The 13641-nt window shown below is 39.0% G+C and overlaps 1 protein-coding gene across 2 annotated transcripts in view; it reads right to left on the reverse strand.

Annotated features, from left to right (window-relative positions):
* lpp (LIM domain containing preferred translocation partner in lipoma) overlaps positions 1-13641 on the reverse strand; it is a 179331-nt gene that overhangs the window by 155708 nt on the left and 9982 nt on the right. Inside the window, exon 2 of one of the 2 annotated variants that reach the window (XM_030048859.1) lies at positions 13353-13574. The gene's annotated coding sequence lies outside the window, so the exon portion shown is untranslated. Of the gene's footprint in view, positions 1-1919; positions 1992-13352; positions 13575-13641 lie in introns of those variants that run through there. The other variant, XM_030048858.1, reaches the window with a different exon arrangement.

The following is a 13641-nucleotide window of genomic DNA, read 5'->3' on the forward strand; positions in this document are numbered from 1 at the left end:
TTGTGGCAAGAGGGAAAGGCAATGGTATCCTCCTTGGAAATATACAAATACGTAGAAAATACACACTCGAGAGCTCAGCATTTTTGTGAACACAGATACACACATCAAAGACTGTGATACACACACGCACAAACACATACACCTCCACCCTCAGAGACTGCTACCACAGACACAATTTATAAATACGAGATTTAGATTCTATTTATTAATATTTATCACACTCAACCTCTGTAAATTTGTAAATGTGTGATTTTAATTTAACGAGTGCCTTTTATTTTTCAAAAGCTGCACTTGCACAAGTGTCACTTCTTAAACATTACTATGCTAATACTGCTGTTTTGTTACACATTAAACTGCCATTAATGCTGTATTCTTGTATTGCTTTTATTTATCTATTTTATTTTAACTACATCAGGAGCAGCCATGAGAAATTTCCTTGTACCTCAGTATAATGACAATGAGGATCATTCAATCCACCCAGTTCAATTCAAAATCCACTTTAAACAACATCAACATGGAAAACATCCCGTCTATGTCCATCCTTCTGTCCTCCACCACAACGATGCTTGTGTGAGAGTTGCCTCCAACATGCGCCAACCAAATTTTAAAATATAAAGGATATTCTTCACAGTCGAGCAAATAGTGGGCTTAACCACGGAGGACAATAATCTCAAACATTTGTCCATTTTCATTTATATCTGTACTGTATATACTCTAAAGAAAAAGCCACTGCATCAAAGCCTGTCCTCTCACATGGAATGTGGTCAGGATTTCCTCTGAGGATTTCATGGGTTTATTCAGCCACAATGCATGTAAACAGTCAACAACTTGAGGCTATTTAGCCTTATAGCAATGACACAGAAATAGGATAAAGTTGGATAGGTGAAAAAGTCACCTGCAAAGGATTTCAAATACAGTAACTTGTTATAAGTTAGAGCCAGAAGTAACCATCATGTGCACTATTTGTAAGGATTAACTGTGGCTGCACACAGGCAGTGGTTTGCAGTTTTCTGCTCTCTTCAAAGGTCTGTAGCTGAATGCCAAATCAGAGCTGAGAGGACACTGTAGGCCTGCACTGTAATGTGAGTCAGTCAACTGCTTTGTGGCTTACAGCACAGCAGTCTAGACAAACGTGTAACGTGTAACTACACTGGACAGGATATTGCCAAATATGAAGTCTCACGAATTCAGCAGTCACAATCGCTGACCATAGCTGCAATAACTTGTCTGCTAAAATAACTACATTCTGCTTAATGCACCCTCATACAACAACGTCGCGAATCCGTGCTGTGGTAAACAAGCGCGTCAATGATAGTTCAAGCTGGTCTTTTTCTTTAATGACAGCAAAGGTTGTTGTTTTATCAACACGAGGCACCCATGTCCGATGCGGGGCACTTAAATCAACGCTTACGGTACTACTGAAAAGAAATTTAACTGCCAATTTCGCTGCAGATAACTAGCTGCCTCTCATGTTTCCCCCAATGGTGACAGTCCGTCTTCCGCATTACTCAGCGGCGGACCACTTGGCTAAAAACAGAGGCAGCAGGGGAAGCCTACAGTCCACCAGCACATTCGCAAAACTTGAAAGCTTCACGGTGTTTCCTCTCCTCGGCGCTTGCGTCAATGTGCTTGAAATTAAGTACAAGCCAAGCAATAAAAAAAAACATTATTAGTTTGCGTTTTTTGTGCGCAATTCCAGCCGAGGCTACGGTGCGAGTCCACGCCCTCATTCCCAACTCAGTGCGAGCTAGCTAGCGTTACAGTAAAATTCATATTATGTCCTGAGCAAGGCAGAACAAATTGAAGCCTCCAAACAGCAGGCTATCATCCAGGAAGCACTTATACCATCCTTTTAAAACACAACTCACAATCGCAGAGGTGTTGGAAATGTGACAGAAGAGTTCGATAGTTTCCCTTACCTCGCTTTCTAGGAATAAGAGAGTTTCAAATCCCACAAAAAAGTGAAACTTCTTGATCCAAATTCTGGGAGAGTAGTAGGCAGTGACGTCACAGTCTGAAATTCCAGCCGTCTCAGTCAGTTCAGATATTTGCCCATGTAAGGCAGTAGGCCAGCAGTATCAGCAGCTCTTCACTTGCTGCGTTTATATTGTCATGTAAACACGGTCAACAGTGGAAGTAAACCATCATGGCCATGGCAATCGATCACCACCACAAGAGATGGGCATTTCCTCACCAAAAGTTGCGTATTAGTGGAGTAATAATAGTAACAATAACAATGACAGTGCTGGTAATAACAGAAATAATGATGATGATAATAATAATCACGATAATAGCCATACTGATCATGCTGTAAGTTAGCAGCATAATAAAATGATTCCTGCATTCCAGTGCCTTTCTTTATTGATCTTCTCGTACAGGGTTAACCCCATAAGTGTTTTCTCTCATGTCATGTCAAATCATCATTATCTGTAATTCACAAAGTGCTTTTGATACTGTATTTACCAGTGTCTTGAAAAAAAAAAAAAAAAAAGGCTTCCAACTGCAAAAACTCCCACTCTGAGGCACCCAGTGAAGATCTAAGCATATTAGTAGGCTGCTGTTTCTTATAGTAACTGGTACTTTTTGTTTCCTTATGTTTTTTTTCCCCTCCTCTCTTGTTTGTTTCAAGATTCAAGAGATTCAAGATTAACTTTATTTTCCCTTCCACAGGGAGAGCCAGTCACCAGGAAGAGCACTCATATTCTAATAGCCATGTGAGCAAAGACATTGAAACATAAAACATAAAACATGAGTAAAAAAACGAGTGCAAAGATAAAGTGCTTCAGTGCTTTGAGGCTATAAAAGTGCATTGTGGAGCCTGATAGTAGCAGGTGTATCATTTGACTCATATAATCAACGTTAATTTCGCAATGTTATTTTAATCAAAAAATGTTTAAGTCTCTTCTTGCAAACAGAAATTGTGTTATAGGTGGCTATCAAACAAAGGACTTTGATACTGGAGGATTCTAGCAATAGAGCAGGTTACAGCTGTTCCTATACTACCACAAAAAACATCCAAAGCACTGTGCATTGTGTGCATAACTTGAAACAGATTCAAATTCAAACACTACATGTTGCATGCTGCAACACTCCCATGCTTGTCAGGCACTGTTTATACTCTGAAACCATGGAAAACAGTGGGGAACTGTGCTTGTTAGTGTCTCCATTTCAGCTTAACAGTGTGATTGCTTCTTTTCTGTAACCTGCAGTTACTTGTTAGTTTTATTCATCACACATTTGAAATATTAAGACCATATGAGCAGGTATGGATCTTAACAATATTTGACAATGGTGAAGGCTAGAAGTCTGGCTTAAACATTAGGCCTTGATCACACAAGCAAGCAAGAAACTTGCCTGCTTGCACAACTGAGACCAGTATTCTCCACTGACTAACAAGAGAAAATAAATGAATAAAAAATAGCTGCTTCACAGACGTGATGCACCACTGGCCATGTAAAAAAAAAAAAAAAAAGAATTGAATCAACAACAGCGTACTAACTTTTCACCAGTCAAATGATGGTCAGATGATGTGACAAACCAGACGAGGGATTGTTTACTTTGCTTGTCAGTGATCAAGACTTTTTTCCCCCTCCTTTTATGATGCCACAAAATTTGCAAGCAATGTGTTGTGATTACATGCGTGAACATGGCTTGAGTGGTCCTGTTTTCATCATCACTTTTTCCACCATCTGTTGAGGGGTTTCCATACTCCTTGGTTTATAGGTTAAATGTCACAAAAATACAATTTGTTTCAAATGAATAACCAATATGAGCTACAAATAGCTCCATGAGTGTTTGGAAAGTGACACAGTGACATTTGTCATTTTGGATATGATACTATACAATGACTAAGAAGTAAAATTACAGACTGCTAGCTTTAATTTAGTGGTAACACTTAATATGATGGCCCTTGTAATAAGTGTTAGTTAATGATGCTTTATTAAGGTTAAAAAACTTTATTATTCATTTATTAGCAGTTAAAGACCATTGATGAATAGGAAGTTTTTAACCTTGTTAACATGTCCACGTTGTGTTTTGCAGCAAACATATCAGGAGCGAAATCAGCAGTCAACACTATGACTGAGTTTTTCCACTTTGAAACTGCTGTGTGCCAACCATAGGCTCCAAAATCTGCATTCAGACAGACAAGATTTATGACATCAAAAAACTCAGGAACCAATCCCATCAGCTGACGGTGTGGTATACTTTCCATATCATTAGCATCAGACCAAGCAGTTGCAAGGCTAGTGCTGGTCATGTTTTAGTTTCAAAAAAACAACAAGGCCACCTTAAAATGGCTGCTTCACATGAACAATATTAGTGTAACTGAGAGATTTATTGAAAAAATATTTGGATATATTATCAGATAAAATAGAAAGTTACAAGCTGGTGTGTGACAGGGCATTCTCATTCTCAGGTCATCATATACGATGCCCCTTTATATATCAACAGCAAAGACAACTTTTGAGACGCACAAGGGTCTGTGTTTCATGTAATTAGGTTTAGGCATAAAAAACACTTGGATGAAGTTAAGGAAAGGTCAAGTTTAGGCACCCTAAATGGAAACTGGACATGGTCTCATTCACACACAACACAGTCATACTGACACCAATGGGTGCCTTTGGCTTCTAATGGGTGTCTTAGGGGTTGGTAGCCAATACAGAAGGGCATGACACCCTGGGAGAGAGAGTAGGCTGTGTGTGAGCTATTAACTAACACTTACTGCAAGGACTTAAATATAAAGCGTTAACCAATTTAGGTTATTGTCAGGAATACTGAATGAAAGGATAAACTTTAGTCCCCAAACAGACTGACACAAACAATTATCTAAGGTAAACCACCACAAAACTATTATAGTATTATAACAGAACTTAAAGACTGACATAAATAATTGCAAATGTTGTATCACAGTACTTTTATACCATCTGAACTCCATCCAGTCATCCATTTTCTACCATTCTCTAGCGACTTATCCAGATCAGGGTCACAGTAGCAATAGGGCGAGCATAGCAGGTCATGTTCTTTTCCCAGCCCCCTCCTTCCGGGTTTGGGGGGATTCCCAAGTGTTTTCAGGCCAGCTGGGAGATGTAGTCCCTTCACTGTGTCCTGAGTCTACACCACAGAACTTGAATGGAAAAGACTGGTCGTTCTACTCTGTTGACATTCTGTGGTAAACTAAGGTCTCCTCCCAGTTGGTTATACCCCCAAAGGAGGGCACCAAGGATGTACCTTCAGTAGACGCCTGAACCAACTCAAACTGCCCCTCTGAACAAGGATCTTCATCTTGGCTGCTAGTATCCATAATCTCAATCTTTGAACACTATCCAATGCTTGTAACCACAGCTGAGAGTCTGAATGACCAGCAGATAAACAGCATTACTTTGCGGCTCAGCTCTATCTTTGGCACCTTGGTTTGATTGAGCGCCTAGATAACCGCAGCTGGAGCACCTTACCAACACTCTGTCGTATAGTCATTTTCTGCCTTATGTGCGTGCAAGATCTCAAGATATCTGACCTCCTCCGCTTGGTGTGGCCAACCCACCTGCTAACTGGATAAGGCAGGATATCTTTTCCAAGTGAGACAATGGCCTCTGACTTGGAAGCACTCACCATCATGCCAAGTATTTCACACTCATTTGCAAACCACTCCAGTGATAGCAGAGGCTATAACGCCAGAAAGAAAACCTCAGCCGCAAATAGCAAAGATGCCACCATAATGCACTCAAACTGTCAAGAGCTTAGATGCACCTTATCAGAGTCCAATGTCCACTTAGACAATACTTGGACTTAATGCCAAGAACGCGAATATAGCCTTCTCTCCACGCAATGCCATACTCCCACAGCTCCACTCACAATTTTCTGAAACCAAAAAAACAAATGTAGACAGGATTAGGAAATTACCATGTGTCATCAAACATCTGTGAGATGGTAAAAAGCTAGCCCACTGCCAATGACCAGGACACTTGGGTCTTGAATCTGAAGTTAATCAGTCAACTGAGGGGTCCTTTCCACCACCTTGGCATGGGCTTTTCCAATGAGGCTGACCAATGTGATTCCACAATAATGGGAACACACAGTCTTCTCCCCCATCCTGAAATTGGGGACTACCATCAGTCCAGTCCACACAACACTAAAAATATATGTCAATCACAACAGCCCACAATATCAAGAGCCTTCACGATTCTTTAAATATTTCCCAAACAGCATCATTTGGCTAATGGGCAAGAGTTCAGAGGTTGCACTAATACTGATACTTTTTCCTTTCCAGTACATCAGCCATTAGGTTATAGCAATCAGAACAAGTTGGAATCGTCTCCAGTCCCATATGACCCTGAATAGAAATAACCAGGTATGGAAGATGGATTGATGGATATGGATGGATGTGGATCAATGGATGGATGGATGAATGATAGGGCTGTCTTATGTGCTTGCTGCCTGGCCAACTGTTTTGCTGCGTCTCATTGCTCAGAGCTGCAGCTGATCTTTGATGCAAGCAAACTACTGTTAAATGTCCAATAAAAGTATCATGTTATCTTTCCCTGACCTATGTGGTTTTTGCCATGCAAAGTAGACTATTAATTTGCATGGTCTGGATTTTATGCAAATACGATAACTGCTCTTTCACCTTTGATTGTGTGCCTATAGCTGTATTGCAGTGATGTTAGTCAAAATCTTATTGCACTTTCTGACCTATACACGAAAGAAATTAAGAATGATATAATAACACATTAGTGTTTCTGAAGTGGTGTAATGAAACACATTTAAAGCAATTAAAGCTCCGTCATTCTTTTAGAGGCCTAAACAAAGTCATTCAGTCTGAGCCATATCTATTCAACAATAATTTTTAGTTTACTAGAACTGATTACATTGTGCTGCAAGCAGTGTATAAACTTGTTTTTTCACCATGCATGAAGAAACCATAAACAGCACTTGAAGATCAAGCACGCTGATAAACCGAGCGATTTCAGCTATTTCAGTTTCATCCATGGATCCCCTCATCAAGAAGTTCCAGGGCACACTGAAAAGGTAATCTCATTTGTAATGTGTGACAGCTTATTTGCAAGTGTGCGTACTGGCAATTTTTTAATGGGCCCGCCAGTGATTCTTCTTCCACTCTTAAAGCTGATTTCAAAAAGACACCCTGGAACAGTTAAGAAGACATTTGCCATTGCCTGTGAACTCAAGTTATCAATCAAGCACCAATTAACATGCTCAGTGAGTGGAAATCAACGACTCTTTGATGTTCAGGAGCCAGGGAATGGTAATTATGCATGTCATTGACATGACAGTTTTCAATTTATCCTCAATGTACAGCATCATATAAAAAGAAATATACACACGGGGCCTACCACAACCAATAATTCAAATTGGTGAGCTGTTTGAGAATGTAACTATGTCATGTTGTTTGAACTTTATTGATGTAAAATATGTAATGACAGTCAATAGAGAACAGCATAAACTGGCCAGCAAAACTTTCATTTTCATCTCATAAAAGTTTTTAAACAACACATTTTTCTGTGACAAAAGCTTCAGTTTTTCCAGCATCGGAAATCCTGTTTTATTTGCTGTTTGTGACACTGTCTTCTCCCCTACACCACTTCCTCTGAAGTAGGTAAACCTCATACACTATACAAAAGAGAACAGCTGCACACTCACTCACACAAGTACTCTTTTACAAAAGGGAAGCACGTGTTTTCGACCTACGTGCCAAATAAGCAAATGAAAAATGTTTTTTTTTTTTACTCACAAAAATTGTCTTTCTACAAACCGTCAAGGTGCTCATGCAACTCTCAAGGTATCAAAGAGCAGTTTTCAGGAAATGATGGCTGATGACATTGGCGATATCATGCAAGGTAGCTATGTTGTGATCTGTAAATCAGCAGAATTATCAAATATAAAAAAAATGAGCTGTTGTTAATTGGAAGATAATATTATTTGATATCTCACCATAATCCCTAAGTTGTCGGCAGGCAAGTCCAGGTGCTTTTCACAGAAACAACAACAAAAACAACAACAAGAAGTTATTTGCAGAAAAAAACAACAACAACAACGACAAATGTGTTTGGGAACTATGCATGCTCTGTTAATTAGAGTTGAGATAGCAGAGATTAATCTTCAAGCACAACCACATTACTGAAAGTCACGCCAAATAAGGAAAAACAAAAGTACGAGACAGGCAGACTCACTACAAAAACAATGTCCCAAAGCTACTAATCAAACAACTCCTGATCTAGATCTAGACCTGAGATTGCACTAATGAATTCTAATTCTTATGTTTTAGCATGTAAATATGTATTAAAATGGTAGACAGAGACAATCCCTGCCTACAGCAAAGGTTTATAAATTTCAGCATAAATGATCCGTACTTATGAGCTTGCTGCACCTTTGAAGAGCTGTTAAAGCAGCAGGATTTTGCCGTTGTATCATGAAATCAGTTTCAGGGTTTGTCATTTAAAATGGCACTTGTTTTTTCAATAAACATCAACTTTTTACCCCTGTAGAAAATCAATTCAGATGACTATTTTCTCCAGCAACAACAAAGCAGTTGAGTTGTTAATATATTATTGACCATAAACCTAACTTTGGACAACATGTAGCCTACGGCCACTAACTGTGCATATGGGCTTTATTTTTATACAGTATAGTTTCAGTAGTTGGACTACACAATATACAATTTGATATAAAATAATAACATAAAATTAAAAAAGCATGTGTTTAACCTCAATTATTGTTCCTACCTTACCCGAAACCTGTAAAAGAAACATAACTACCTCCATAAATCAAAATACAGCCAAGGTTTAGTCTCTTCAGTTGAGATGCAGCATTCAGGAAGCAGATGCCTGCCTTAATAGGCACAATATTTCCAAGTATTGGATGCAGGGGAGGTCAGTAGTGCTTCATGTGAAAATCAATTACCATATGCAGTGGTGTATAATCTGGCTTAGCTGTGTGGTGTGGGGCCATTTGGAGTCCGAGTTTTTAGGCTTTCCTTCATACATTTTACTTCACAGTCATTAGAAAAATATTGATCAAGCTGGCCTTGACCAGTTTGAAGACATTATGAATTGTTGAGTTGAGTGATACTCCTCTTTATGAAACAAAATGATGTTCAACTAAAGCCACAGGCATGCACTGTGAAAGAAAAAATCTTTCTATCTATTTATCTATCTATCTATCTATCTATCTATCTATAAATTTGATGGGTGGGTGGAGGGTGGGTTTATTTATTTTTGCCGAGTGTTGTTTTTATTTTTAATTATTTATTTTTTTGGAAGTTTATTCATTCATTCGTTTGTTTGTTATTTAACTGGGTTAGTGCTTCTGACATTCTTTTGCAAGGGAGACCTGGCCAAGAACTACACAAGTTTTGAACAGACAAACAAATAAGATACACCTAAAAACAGACACAGAGAGAGAGAGAGACGGAGTGGAGAGCAGAGCAGTGGCACAGCTTGGAAGAGTGAGACGACGTGTTCAAAGCAACAACTCCCAACAGATTCATCTTGCCTAGCCCTAACTAAGGCTTTGAATTCAGTGAGAAAAATCAGTTCCTGAAGTTTTGTTTTCCTGCTGGCTGTTCTGTGCAGAGGATATGGACCATAAACCATAGTGACTTGTACATTTACAGGATAATGCATACTGTACATATCTGAGAGTATTATATTAAAATGTATTCAACATACATAGCTACTGAGGTGATGCAGTCCATCACAACAAGTCCCAAAAATAAACTGAAAACACAAAAACACTAAAGCCAAACTTCAGCCTCTATTTTTATGAAAAAAAAAACATGATTTACCTGAAAAAAGAGACAAATAATACCCAAGCACCGATAACAAGGTGCTATATTTATGTTTATCATGTTAGAATGCCTGTAAAGTTTGATTGTTTTTCCCTGCAAAAAACATGATCAATAATTCATACTTTTTGTCTTAAACAGTACAATGACAAAATCAGTACTAATACAAAATGAAGAAATCCTCAAATACTTGACAAGGTTGAGACTATACCACGTAAAAGTATCATTTTCAGTAAGTTTTTAAGACTCTTGAGTGTAAACTTGTTCCTTCAAAGACAAACTATCAAATTGCACGATATGTCATTTATGTAAACACATATCTTTTGAAAACATAGCAAGTCATAACATTTCTTTTGACACTTGATATTTTACAGCCTCCATGTCTTTCGGTGCACAAGGCAACATGCTGGAACTAAATTATGTCACAGCAAAAAAGACAGATACTGCAGTTTGTAGTACATCCATGGAGGCTTACACCCACTGTTCAGTGTTTGATGACATTAACCTTCAAAACGCCTGACACTGAAAGACACTGATAACAATGTTACAGAAGCCCATCCAATACACCAGTTTTGGGCGAGTGAACAAAATTTCCTGTCTTTTCCCTGATGATGTTTGCATGGACTCTTCAAAAGCAATAAAAATGTAAATAAATAACATACAAGCCCTTTAAACAGTTTCCTTGCCTGTTCTCTCTTCAAATATTTGTTTTGAATATTCGTATATTTTGTATAAATCTACTTTCAAAGAATCATCAACAAACCAAAACATGACATATGAAAATCACACCTGACCTCCAGTCAGCAGCAGGACAGAGATTTTCTACAGGATACTGCAGATCACAGATCCTGTATATTCCTATTATTAAGCTTTCTGTGTGGCTGCATTAAAGAAAGAAAATCCTAGAATGTGCACAGACAGAGCTGTCAGCTACAATTATCTCTTACATGTACCCTGTGTCTCACAGAAGTATATTTTCCCTTCACTCTATAAATGCCAGCTAATGCAAAGCATGAGATTACGCACTTCTGACCTTTATTAGAGCTGATAGCAGCAGCCATGGATAACAGGGAGCTCCAAGCTGGCACAAAACAAGGTTAATAGTGAGCTAGATTACAGATTTCCATGATAGCACGTAAGTAAAAATGACAAAGAAGCATTATCCTTTTACTGGAATGATAATTACCTGCAGTGTGTTCTCAGAAAGGTTATCATGTACACAAACAACCTGTTATTGCTCCAGGAAACTGAATCACAGCAAATGGTTACTTATGAAAGTTCGGAGACTTCAAACCCGTAAGTAGGTCAAACAGTTCTAATGAATTTGACAGGCCTGTTAGATTGATAAATTAATAATCTATACAGTTAGGTTGCATCACATCAGAACCTCCTTGAGGGACACATTTAAAATGAATGGGTCATGTTTTTCTTGGGAAAGTAAGTAGGTGTATGCAGTGGCGCATGGTCACCGGTCATGACATGTCTATTTTGTACATCCTGTGATTTACTGCGTGGTCAGGGCCAGTCATGCTGTAGACAGGGAGGGCACTCTGAATTGTTGATCTTATGTTTCCATAGGAAAGGCCAAACTAGCAATATGATGTCTATTAGGACTTTAAAAGCCCAAATAAACATTTCATTAAATCAAATCAAGTTCAAATCTAGAAGGTTGCAACAAAAAATGATCCCTTTTAAAGAATTTACTTGATCCCTCTTTTGTTAATTTGACGCAGGCCGAAATTACATCAGATGACAGCATAATCCAACATCATTATCAACATCAAAATGTGTTTGACGCTGTTTGGCCTGAGGCCGATGGCAGCAGAGCCTCTGTAACGGGATGATATGGATTACACTTTGCAAACCGAACATGCCCCCACTCGTTTTTTTTTATATGCTCGCCAGCGATGAGTTGAACACAGTGATGACCGCATGTACTGCACTGCTGCAGAATAAAACCCAAATATCCCTCTGATGATTAAGGTCACCCATACACTGCTCTACACAAGCCGTCCTCTTAAGCAGCACACAGCAGAAGATGGGGCCGACGACTTGAAATTGAGCCAGTCTTGATTTCTTTATTGTTATCCATCATTAGCAATGCCCAGGTCCTTTATATTTTACTGTGGCTGGTGACAGTGAGCGGACAATGCAGTCATCAAAGTTTTCCTCATAGGGACTGACCTGTTGTCGGCTTTCATTAGTGTGTCAATTCAGAGGTTTAAGCTGCTTCATGAGAAGTTTATCCCTGGATCATAGGGATCTGAGGGCTCACTGGTCATTTGCCATCAGTACCCTCAGAGCTCAGATTGTTGGGACTGTTTTATTCGAAAAGATGATGGAAATGTGTTGGACTAATTTGGGTTTAGCTGGATTGGCTGAATATTAGTCCACTCATCCAGTGGATTAACCCACAGTTGTGTTGACCACACTGTAGATTCTGCCATACAGACAAATCTACCATATACCTTATATTTTTAAATAAATTTTATTTTTTGCAATGATGTCAACACAAACAGAGACGCACTGGTTCTCATTGCCATGCACAGTAAAGTAGCGGGAGCATCAAACACTCTTAATAGTGAGAGCTTTGGGACTTCTTACCCAATACGGTGAGCTTAACTGCACAGACAGCATGTGTATTCATTTAATTTGAGTTCAGCATCAGGCGTCAAGACAAATCATACGCTGATGCAGAGCATTCAGCATATTGCCTTTACATTAACAATATGAATTCACATGGAAGGATTAAAACATGGAAACAATACTTTTGCACGGTGTCTCTTTGAAGTGCTTCATAGATAGCAACTCTTTTGCACTGCATTCAAAAAAAGAAACGACACGAGTTGATTACATGAGATTACACAGGAAATATGTGATAATACTGAAAGTTCATGACCACATAACTAATGTAAGATAGGGCAGAAAAGATTAACAGCTTTTTTTTTTTTTTTTTTTAAATTGCTTTACTTTTTTTGGGATTTTACTCCTAATTTTCTCTCTAACGGGCACATTACTGGCCTTCCTATTGGCTGTGCCAGGTTGACATGACAGCTGGTGTGATGTAATAACACCCCCTCTGCAAGACAAGTTATAAAGAGCAATATCTAGTTCCATGGATTGAGATCAGCTTAGGTAGATTAATGCTCTAGGACACTGAAATGTTTGTTGTATAAAAGCTCTGTTTATAAAACAATGTGTCATTGCTGTATGTGAAAAACTCTGATCTGGCAGATGGCCTGGGGTCCAAGAGGTTCTCCACATTAAAGCCAATGCTAGTCTATGGTATGTGTTCCCGTGGCTCAATGGGATTTTAGACTCTTCTTCATTCAAATGTATTATATATAGAAAACTGGGATTATTTTACAGGCTGTTTAATCTCTTTTTTCCAAAACTGAGCCTGCCTGATGGTTTTAGCATTCGTGGAAAGTGGAGCGACTGAGTGCTACAATCAATGAACGCTAGAGTGCAGACGGCCTATCAGCTTAGAGAGCCAGTGATGCCCTGTGGACCATTTCACTAACATGAAGCGTGCTCAGATGACTTGACTCACTTCAGCCTGCTGCCGTGCCGCTTTTCTAGAAGCGATCCCATCCTGCCGAAGAACGACACCCGAGGTTTCTCCACAGCTGCTCTGTCACCGCCAGACAGAGATTTAGTGCCCTTTTGCATTGAAGACAGCTTCATCTCTCTAGCTTTAGCTGTCACTCAGGAGGGTTTGAGCACCAGTCAGACTCTGCATTCTGGATCATCTCGCCACTTCCCAGAAAAACACCTGATAAAAAAAAAAATTAAACAAAAAAGCCTGTTTTTTTCTTTGCTTTTCTTGTTTTCTTTTTCTT

The sequence above is a fragment of the Myripristis murdjan genome, chromosome 4 (genome assembly GCF_902150065.1).
Source record: "Myripristis murdjan chromosome 4, fMyrMur1.1, whole genome shotgun sequence".
Taxonomy (NCBI): Eukaryota; Metazoa; Chordata; class Actinopteri; order Holocentriformes; family Holocentridae; genus Myripristis; species Myripristis murdjan.